This window comes from Triticum aestivum, chromosome 1A (assembly GCF_018294505.1).
Source record: "Triticum aestivum cultivar Chinese Spring chromosome 1A, IWGSC CS RefSeq v2.1, whole genome shotgun sequence".
NCBI classification, from domain to species: domain Eukaryota; kingdom Viridiplantae; phylum Streptophyta; class Magnoliopsida; order Poales; family Poaceae; genus Triticum; species Triticum aestivum.
The window spans coordinates 583,576,637-583,588,263 of NC_057794.1; the positions used below are offsets into that span (position 1 = coordinate 583,576,637).

General features: G+C 43.3%; 1 pseudogene; it reads left to right on the forward strand.

Moving 5' to 3' along the window:
- The first annotated feature begins 1,326 nt into the window (after window positions 1-1,326).
- Window positions 1,327-1,823, forward strand: LOC123182711 (nuclear transcription factor Y subunit B-like; annotated as a pseudogene).
- Window positions 1,824-11,627: the final 9,804 nt, after the last annotated feature.

An 11,627-nucleotide genomic window follows, 5' to 3' on the forward strand; every position in this document is an offset into this window, starting at 1 on the left:
TTTGGACACTCGAAAAATGAAAAATGGGCACTTGAAAAACCTCCTCAATTATTGACGAGAGGTGGATAGACAGCTATTGAGACACAAGCATTTGGTTAATTGTACCTAAAATATGATCTAATATTATTGAAAAATAGAGTGGTGCCATTTTGCAACAAATATTGGTAGGTGCTTCAAAAAATATATACCATTTTCGACACTCCAAAGGTTGAAAATGTTTTTTTGCAAATAAAACTCATTTTGAGATCAGTTTTTAAAGATATTTGTATTATTCCAGGTTTGTTATTTTTCTGAAAAACAAGTCTCACTTGTGACACGATGCTATTGTTCTTATTTTTTTTCTAATTCTATGATGTTATAAAATAGGTGACATGATTTAGCATATTATTTAATTGATTACAACCAATTTAGATGGTTATAAAATCGTCAAAGTGTGTACTACATTGTGATTGGTGGAACCGTTTGTGGCACGGATCGATGAGATGGCAGACATCCTACCATCCATTGCTAGCAATCCAACGTCCATCCATCCGTCCATGCAAAGAAAGGAAAAAAAACCCACCGCACCAAACCCTACCTCTCTCTCACCTCTCGTCCCTTCCTTCCGCCCGCCGCCTCCCTCTCTCTGTCCCCGATCCAGATCGGCCTCTCCCTCACCCCTCGCGCCACGCCCTCCTTTCCTCGCGCTGGCACCGGCAGTGCTCTCCTTCCTTTCTATCACCGGCGGCGCCCTCCTTCCTTTCTGTCACCAGCGGCACCCTCCTTCCCTCGCGCTGCACCCAAACCTCGCTCCCGCTCCCAGCTCTTCTTCCTCCGCCCACGCCCCCAACCCCACCCCCTTCTCCTTCCCTCAGATCTCGATCTGCTGCTGCCCCCAACCCCACCGCCACCGCCACCATCGACGACCCTCGCCGTAGACGAGGTTGAGGCCGACCCAAGATCGAGCCCATGCCCAGAGCCGCCCCCAAGATTCGCAGGCAACCCCACGCCAATCAGGACCTCGATCTGGATCAAGCAGGCGCTCTCCACCGACGGGGCTTGGGCAGGCGAGCCAACCGCAGCGGATTCGGCCCTTAGCTCCTCCGGTGGCCAGAAAGGCGCCGCGGAGGCTCGCGGAGCACAGGGACGTCGCTCGACACGCTCACCGCACCTCCATTCCCCTTCACCACCTTCCCTCCCTCCCTCTACACGCCCGTCTATATACGGTACGCCTCCCTCTCCCCTCACCTCTCTCCCCGCACTTCCGGAAGTTGGGGTCTAGGGTTTGGTGCGCCGGTGCACTGATGGATCTGTCGGGTTGCTGATGTGCTGCAGGAGGGCGGCCAGATGTCGGACGCGCCGGCGAGCCCGCCGGGCGGCAGCTTCGGCGGTGTTAGGGAGCAGGACAGGTTCCTGCCCATCGCCAACATCAGCAGCATCATGAAGAAGGCCATCCTGGCCAACGGCAAGATCGCCAAGGACGCCAAGGAGACCCTGCGGGAGTGCATCTCGGTGTTCATTGCTTCATCGCCAGCGAGTGAGTGCCTCTGTTGACCGCTGCCGCTCTGTTTTGCCTGCCCGAATCAAGTGTGGTCTGGTGCTGACCTGTCGCCATTTTGTCTTGTCTGTATTGTAGGGCGAGTGACAAGTGCCAGAGGGAGAAGTGCAAGACCATCAACATCGATGACCTGCTCTGGGCGATGGCCACGCTAGGCTTTCAGGAGTACATTGAGACCCTCAAGGTTTATCTGCAGAATTACAGAGAGGTGCATGCCCATTTAGCCATGTGGGATTTTTTTATCTGAACTAATTGGGGATGGATTAGTGCTTTGAGAGTTAGGTAGGTCCATGATAGTTTAATATGTTGTTGTTGTAGCCTGAAAAGCTCTATTTGGCACTTTTGTTAGTCCTAGTTGGCAAATTTAAACACTCATGTTCAGCTTGGTGACTGATGAGACCCCACACTGCGTGGCACCAATCATCTTATTGTCCTTAGAACAAGTGTTGATTTATCCCTCCAATTACTACTGTCATTGAGATCTTCAATTCTTTTCTGTACTGTTTATTCAGATAACTGAATGATTTGAAGCACTAAGAATTGTCTCCGGAGTCCAACTATTAAACTGTTTAAGTAGCTACTGAATCTGCTTGCTTGGTTATGGCAGACATACATGTCTTACAAATTCGTTATTCTTGTTTGAAGCTAAGCTAGGCTACTGTTGTTCCAGCAAAAAATAGGGGAGCCGCTCTTTTTGTTCTTCACTAATAAATTCTTGTTTGAATGCATATCCTGGGGGTGGTGAAGCTGGGAGCCTTTCCTCCCCATAAAAATACTTTGCTCTTCATTATGAGCAATGCCCTTATATAATTAGCTGCTAGGAGTGTTTATATACTTGATCACCACACCTCTACTATTCTGGTTACTTTTGCTTTCTTCTCTGTAGTTGTCCAGGGCATAACAGTCTTATGTGCGGCTTGTTATTTTGTTACTAGCCTACTTTCTTGTGCTCCTGGTCGAGTCTTGTGGAGAAGCAGGGCGAATCGGGCATCATCTTACTTGTGCCTATGTGGTAAGAATAGAACACCACTCTCGCTTGATGTGCATGTATTAGTACAACAAAGCATTCTTACATGGTGATTGTTAGCGACACAACAATTATCTTGCAACATAGCTTGCCAAATTGCTTGCTTGCTTACTATATAACCTGTACTGCTAAACATGTTATCCCACTCCATGATGTTGTATCATTTGCCACGAACGCGGTGTCCGGGACCATGACCTCGAGCCACACAACCTGCTCATGGGTGGATGCGCTGGTATCCTCTGGTTTGATCCCAGCAAGAGGTAGTCTTCTCTTCTCTTTATCAACCAAAGGCACTTTCTTTCCTCATGGATGGATGGGACTCCATTAATTTAGTATCAATTTAGGTGTTAGTATGCTATTGATGCTCGTGTTGATGCCATGCTTTTTGTCTTGTCATGTCTTGAAATTAAGTGGCAGCATCAAATGCAAATCTATTAGTGTTGTTAAACTGCTGGTAGGCTAGCTACAAACTGACTTGTTATTTTCTTCTCTAGCAAATTGTATACATGAATCTCTAGTTGGCCATAAATTTGACATATTGATTTACATATGCATACACATGACTATTTCTATACACTCAATATTTAAGCTTCTGCCTAGCTTACCAAAATTATGTATACAGAGCTGCACGTTTTAACACTAGAAATCAGTTTCTCTAGCATATATAATAGAAATACAGAAGTGCTTCTTTCCATATTAGAGCTGTGCTTGGCTAATTTTTCCATGTGATGACTACCACTTTTACAGGTAACGCTGATGGTTTCGGAGATACTCGTAAAGAAGAGTTGTACAATGCAAGTGCTACTCTTAAGGTACTTGGGGTCCTTCACTTCTCCATAGTAGATTGTTTCCAGCCTTTGAACTCCTAGGAGATTTTAACACAAATTGTAACAGATGATTCCCTTAATAAACAATGCATGTGCTACTCTTAAGAATTTAATAAGTGCATGCTATATTGTTGCTTACTAGGCCAGAAGTGTTTTTTTATGCTAGAAGTCATTAGTAGATCATGAGCAGAGTGAAGCCTAGAATTGCTGCTGCACAAATAGATTGCTTGCCACTTTGCTACCTGAAACAGAGCCTCGATTCCATTCAGACGCTTTTCTAACTCTTTATTTATTAGCGGCCCGTGTAAGAACAAAAAAAATAAAGCTCCAATTAAGTATGGTATTTTGTTTTTATTTCATGCTCTTTGTAGCTGACGGGTTGGGATGTGCTTGGATGGGCCATGTTGTAGCTTACAGACATTCTGCGTACTAACTCAGCCTCCGTATTACAAGTTTAAAAGAATTGCTGCGTAGTTCACAAACCTGGGACTAAACATTTCATTATTTTTGCTCTTGACGACTTTTACTTGGACTTTCAGTTTCAATAAGCCACATCCTTGTATAAAACTTAACACTGTCATGCACCTGTTTGCGCGTATGCCTATGATAGGGTTAGGACCTGCCGCACCTTTAGAGTTGAAAATGTGATGATTTAGCTCACTTTCTTAACGTGATGTTGCTGCTGTACTCCATAAATTACTGAACATTTGTTAAAACTCCAAAAATTTAGTATTTGCTACTGGCCTATTAGTGTTAGCTGTATTTGCAGCTGGAGTATTTAGAGATTTAGTTTCCTACTCCAAATTTTGTATGTTTTTGATGTGAAACGCTTATGCATGACTAAGTGTTAAGTTGATACAATTTTGAGTCTGCACTGCTGTATGTTTTTGATGTGAAACACTTATGCATGACTAAGTGTTAAGTTGATACAATTTCTTTGGTAGACAAGCATGGAAATATGTATTAACTTTCCTGAAAGTAGACAAGCATGACAATTCTGTTCAATTTTGATTTCTTTTGTAGTCAATTATGTTCAACTGATTTCTGAATATTTCTGATGTGACCTGTGGCCAGGTACCAGAGGCGATCGGCATCCTCCTGGTGGCGCTGCTCCTCACAAAGTGTTGAAGTTGGATTACCGCCTCATGTTGATGGCATTGTTTCTTTTTGGTGATCTAATGTCGCTTAGGTTGCTGCTGCTGTGATGGAAGCACACCACAAATTTAGTTGATGTGTATCTGTTTTTGCTTGTTTTAGTTGAGCTTGGACGTGCAGACTTGTATGTGCTGTTGTGTGTATTTGGATGAATGATTTCTGAATTTAATCATTTAATTGAGAGAATTATTGAGTGTTTGCTGTTCAAATGTGTAAACTGGAAATCAGTGAATAATAAAAAGACCAAATGGTCTACTGGATCAAAAATGCTACAGCCCAAATAATAGTGGACTGGAATATTGTGCATTTCTGTAAAACCTTACAAAAAGGCCTAATGAAATGGTTTGCAAAAGGGCCATGGCCTAGAAAATTAAAAGGCCGAATTGTAGGGCGTGGCCCATGTAGCCGACCAAAAATTCACATGAAAAAAACAATAAAAAGGTTGAATTAATGGGCTCGGCCCATGTAGAAAACCGAATTGGACCAGGCTGAATCTTGTGCCACATCAGCTTGCCATGTCGGATCCGACATGGCCTGGGGAGAGAGCGAGCGACCAAAACAGAAGGTCATAGGATCAACGACCTTTTGTTAAAGGTCGCTATAGTCAGTTTACGATGCCCAGCTTTTGACCTTATGTGTTTGGTCACAAAAAGGTCATAAATGGAAATTTGTGACCATTCAGTGACCAATAGTGGTGGTCATAAGTTGACATATTTCTTGTAGTGTTTAACATGGCAGATGTTGATATTTTTTTATATAAATACGGTCAAACTTTGTGAAGTTTGATTTTAGAGAATTATAATATGCAGAGTAAAAAGGACCGGAGGGAGTATATAGTAGGGGCAACATGGTCATTTAATAACCTCTAGGAAGGGACTAGGGACTTTTTAGTCTCTGGAAACAAATAGGGAGGGACTTTTTAGGGACTAGAGACTTTTTAGTTGGGACTAGAAAAAGTCCTAAGACTTATGAACCAAACAGGGCCTGAATCCCCTCAATTCATTTGCTTCTTATGATGCACTCAAGGTAATGAGACTTGCTGAATTCTATCCCATGGACATTTCAAGCATAGATTTGATAAGGCTAGAATTTCAACTTACTAATTTTATTGATGATATGAGACAAGATGATAGGTTTAGAAATGCAAGTAATATTGGTGAGCTCTCTATTATGCTTGTTGCAACAAAGAAGCATGTTCTTTATGATTTGGTCTACTTACTCATCAAATTGATATTGATTTTACCGGTGGCAACGGTGAGTGTTGAAAGAGTGTTTTCAGCAATGAATCTAGTGAAAAATAAGTTGAGGACTACTATGAGTGATGATCGCTTGAATGATTGCTTGGTGACATTTATTGAACGGGATGTGTTCATGGAAGTAAGCGAAGATGACATAGTTGATGCTTTCATGGCAATGCAAAAATGTAGAGTTACCTAGTGATGTAATTTTCTACTTGTTCTTCTTTCATGTAAGACTACTCGTATTGTAATTGAGCACATTTGAGATATATTTTGTGAACCAAATTGTTGTGAGATTTGCATTAAGCTACTCATGTTATTATTTTGACATATTTTTTCTGACACATGGATTAGGTGGGGATTTTTTTTAGAGTGTGCACACCCTTCATTTTTTCCTGGGTACGCCACTACTCCGGATCCCCACCAAAGAGAGTTTACACGACAATTCCAAGGGAAACCTGCATCTTCTCCGCAGTGCCCTCGACCTCTCGGAGCCTGGCTTCAACGTCGTCATTATTACACATCTCACGGATTGGCACTACGTCACGCTCAAGCATCAGGCAACATTTCTAAAAGAAACAAGAAGGGAGACAAGCACCTAGGTATTTATGTTGATCCGTGGCGACCAGATCTTTGCAATGCTTGTGCGCCTCGCTCAGCTACATCAACACGTCGTCATTTACCTTCCGGAGGCGTGAGACCTCCTCCTCGTGCCCCTTGCACAAACCATCCTGGCGCTCAAGGTCGGCCTTAAGAACATATCTAGTAGACACCCCGTATAACACGCGAACCCGCATAATTCTAACAAGTTCCGGGCTTGACCCGATTTTTTGACCAGAACAGAGCTCATATACTCACCCGACCCGTAATTTTTTTACCGTGGCCCGCAAACCTCACCCCGGAAGCCGTATAACTACGGGTTTGCGGGGCAGATATGGGTCGAAACCTTATCCCCCGCCGCCGCGTTTCACCGCAATTCCCCACTCCCCCCCTCACATTTCTTGCCGCTAATGAGCCCGCTTCCGCCTCCAGCCGCCATGTGGGGCCATATGTGGAGCTCCGTCCGCAGCTCTGGCGGGCGCGGCGACCCCGAGTGTGAGCAGTGTGTTCGTGCAGACAGTGCGAGGAAGTGCACGGCCAAGAAGTGGACCAACCAAGGCCTCCAGCCACCGGCGTCGCTCCTCCGTCGTGAGATGACGGAGGAGTACGACCGCTGGCACTTCCTCCGCCGCGGGCTCTTCCTCTTCCCGCACAGCTCTTCTCCCCGTGAAGAGGGAGTGGGCGGAGCTCGTCGCCATCAAGCAGGAGCTGGAGGAGATCGCGCGCCGAGGCGTCGTCGGGCCCGAAGATTTCGTCGGCGATGTTGACGCGGTCGCGGCCGCCATTGCCGAACGGAGCTTGCGAGAGGAGGAAGAGCGCCACTGCCACGACTCAAGATGGCAACGGGGCCCCGAAACCCGCATCCCCGCGGGTTTTTACCCTATTAGGGGACGGGGATGGGCACCTTTTCATCCCCGTGGGGCTGTTATCGGGCACATTATACAACCCGACACATTTCGTGGGTTTATCCCCGTTTTGATAGTCCCCGAACCCGAAACCTGGGAAAACCCATCTAAATGCACATGCATTGATCCGGCCCAGCCCAAAGCCACACAGCCTGTGCAGCCGAACCCCCCAGCGACCAGCGTCTTGAGGCCAAAACAACTGGCTTACTCGTTGTGGCCTGTGTCCAGTTTCGCTCGTTCCTCTCCCAGTCTCCCCCCACTCGAGTCTCTCTCCCCCGCACATCAAACCTAAACCTAGGTTCGCCGCCGCCGCTCTCTCGATCCAATCTCGCACCAGCCGCCGACCAAGATCTGCGCCGGCGAGCCCTCCACGTCTTCTCCACCGCCCGCGGTCTGATCTGGAGAAGGGGCGCCGCCACCGGTGACAATCTCCATGGTGGCCTCCTCATGGCCCAAGTCAGGTGAAAGGGAGCCACCGCCGGCGCCGTCTGCGGCCACCCGTCGCCTTCCTCTCTCTACTACAACCCCGCGCGGTGGTGGTGGTGGAAGGGCAGCAGGTCGTGGTGGCCTTCGAGGAAGAGGAGGTAGAGGCCTTTCCAGTCCTGTTCCCAATCCTCCATCAAACTTCAACGTCCGCAAGAAGTTAAAGACGAGGTGAGCAGCCCGATCTTGCACAATATGAGATGGATGGTGCTAGGGTTTGAGACGGATGATGCTAACTTTCTATGATAGATGGATTATGTTTGCTAGGGTTTGGTTTAGACTCTTGTATGTGATCTTTTTTCATGAAAGTTTCAGAAGTTGAGTTGAAGCTAGTACACTCTTGCAAGAACGAAACAAAATGGATTTGGAATCCTTGTACAATTAATATGCAGTGTGTAGGTACATGTATATGATCTTTTCATATTGTAGGCTACATGTATAAATTGCTACTATTTTGTCAAACTTGCAAGAAATACATGTAGTAGAGTCCTTGGTGCTACTGTTTTAGCAAAATTGCTACTGCTACTATGTCAAAAAAAATACACCAAAGCTAATAATTCTGTTTTTATTCTTTTTGATAGGTTAATTGATTCATTGACGACACCGTCAACAGAAACTACAATTGTACAGTCAGTTACAAGTAGTGTGCCTGAACCTGTGGATATGGACGAAGAATTTTATGAGTCCGTCGATTATGATGCAATGTTTGTTGGAGAACATGTTGAAATTACGGATGAAGAGGAAGCTGCGGATGAAGAAGATGAAGAGGAAGATGGGGATGAGGATGAGGATGGAGAGGAAGATGGGGATGAGGATGAAGAGGAAGATGGGGCTGAGGAAGGACATGCAGTAGGTTCCAAGAGAAAGCTCACATCAATTGTTTGGGTTGATTTCAAGAAAGTGAAGGTCCGTGGGAGATGGAAGGCACAATGTCTTCATTGTAAGAAGAAACTTGGAGGGGAATCAAAGAATGGGACAAAGCATCTTCATGTTCATTTGGCGGCTTGTACTATGAAGAAGGTCCATAGCAATGGTAAAACATTGAGCCAATCTTCTTTGAGGTTCAGTTCTAGTAGCCATGGAAAAGTTTCGGTGGAGAACTATACTTTTAACCAAGTTTTTGCTAGAAAGATGCTTGCTTCCATGATTGTGCTGCATGAGTACCCCTTATCCATAGTTGATCATACGGGGTTTCGAAGATTTGTTAGTGCATTGCAACCCTTATTTACTATGGTGACAAGAAACACTATTAGGTATGTCTTACGCAACTGTGAATTGTTCTACTAATATGCTATGTTTTGTTTAATATCTTCAATATCTGATTGTCACCCCTTCATTCATAGGAAGGATATTCTGGACGCTTACAAAGTTGAAAGGAAGAAGGCTATCGAGTACATGGCTGCAAATCGATCAAGAGTGGCTATCACTACTGATTTATGGACAGCTGACAATCAAAAGAAAGGATACATGGCAATCACGGGCCATTTCATTGATGAATCTTGGAAACTTAGGAGTGTTATCATGAGGTATATGATGCTATTTGTATCAATAGTTGTTGCTGTAGTACATTCTTTGGTGTTGTTTTTATCGATATTTCCTGCTGTAGTACATTGTTTGGTGTTGTTTTTACCAATATTTCCTGCTGTAGTACATTGTTTGGTGTTGTTTTTACCAATATTTCCTGCTGTAGTACATTGTTTGGTGTTGTTTTTATAGATGATTGCTGCTGTAGTACATTGTTTGGTGTTGTTTTTATAGATGATTGCTGCTGTAGTACATTGTTTGGTGTTACTTTTATCAACATTTGCTGTTGTTCTACTTTGTTTGGTGTTGTTTTTATCTATATTTGTGGCTGTATAACATATATTCATTGCATTTGTAGGTTTATTTATGTGCCAGATCCTCACACCGCCGAGGTTATAGCTGAAGAACTTCATGAATCATTGATATCTTGGAATCTTGATGAGAAGCTATCAACGGTGACTGTTGACAATTGTTCTTCAAATGACAAGACAATTGACTTGTTGGTGAAGAGGATAGGGAAGGACAAGATCATGTTGCAAGGTACCTTGACTCACATGCATTGTTGTGCCCACATTCTGAATTTAATTGTCAAAGATGGCTTAGATGCTATGAAACCAGCAATTGAAAAGATTAGAGATAGTGTAGCTTTTTGGATTGCCTCACCAAAACGAATAGAGAAGTTTGAGGAAATTGCTAAGTTTCAAAAGGTCAAAATAACAAGAAGATTAATACTTGATTGTAAGACTAGGTGGAATTCAACTTACACAATGCTTAGTGTGGCTCTACCATATAAGGTTGTTTTTGAGCGATTAAAGAAGGTTGAGAAGCAATACGAGAGTCTCCCTTCTAAGGAAGAATGGGCTTTTGCTATTGATGTTGTAGAAAGGCTGCGGCTGTTCTTTGAAATCACTGAAATTATGTAACTGCCAACATCTATTTTCCCAAGATTTGTGAAATTAAAATGAATATGAGGCAATGGTCAACTTGCGGTAATGAGGTGATACAAGCCATGGCATTTAGCATGGAAGAGAAATTTAACAAGTATTGGACTGATATTCAAGGTCTAATGGGAATGGCTACACTTCTTGATCCTCGGTACAAAAATGAAATGTTACTTGTTTGCTTTGCTATGTTGCATGGTATTAGTCCTTCTAGTACAGAATGTGAGGACCATGTTAATGGAATAATTGCTAAGATATGCACATTGTTAGAGGAGTACAATCTTGAGAGTGATGATGATCATGGACAATCATCTTCCTCATTCTCTTCTCTGGAAGCTCCAGCCCTTATGTCACTCTTCAATGCACGTGTTGCTCAAAAGAGGCCAGCATCTTTTAGGATGACATCTGAACTAGACCGTTACTTGGAAGATGAGCTTGTTCAATTGTCCAAAGATAAGTTCAGTGTGTTAGATTGGTGGAAAGTTTCTGGAACACGCTATCCAACTTTGAGGCTGCTAGCACATGATGTTTTTGCAACTCCGGTCAGCACGGTTGCCTCAGAATCAGCATTCAGCACAAGTGGTAGAGTTCTAAGTGATCACCGTAGTCGTCTTACCCCTGAAATCTTAGAGGCCTTGATGTGTTCACAAGATTGGATAAGAAACAAATATAAAGGTATGTCTTTCTTTACATATCATAATATAGTTTATCATTATCTTGATGCAATGTTTCATTAGATGTTCATTACTACTTATTTTCATTCTTATAGATGCCGACAATGAAGATGGACAAAGCTTTTGGAGTTGTCTTCAAGACATTCAAGAGGGAATGCAGGTGAAGTACAAGTACTTTCACATTTCATATATCAATCTGCATATTTTTCATATTTAACTTTAGCTTAAGTGAATTTTGATCTTCTATAGGACTTGGCACTCTGAATTGGCATGCTTTGAATATCGTCTTTTGGAGGCTTGGAGATGTCAAAGATGCCATGATGATGACCACTTTAAATTGATTTATGAACTACAAAATCTATTTTAGAACTTATGTATTGGACAATTTCGTATCATTTGTGCTCGTGATGTGTGAACCATGATTTCTATTTCAGAACTTCTATAGTTGGACATCTTGTTGAACAATGTATGACCGAAATATGCTCCTGTTTGTTGCTGAAATATGCTTATCTTAGTTGTTGAAATGGGCTATAGTTGCGCTGAAATAGGCTTCTTTTAGCTGATGTTATTCCTGAGTATTGTGCTGAAATTTGTTGTTGTTTTGCTGCTAAAATATACTATGTTGCTGCTGAAATGATATCATTGTTGCTACTATTTATCTTATGTTGCTGCCTCTGAAATATATTATGTATGTTGTTTAAATCTTCTGAAATACA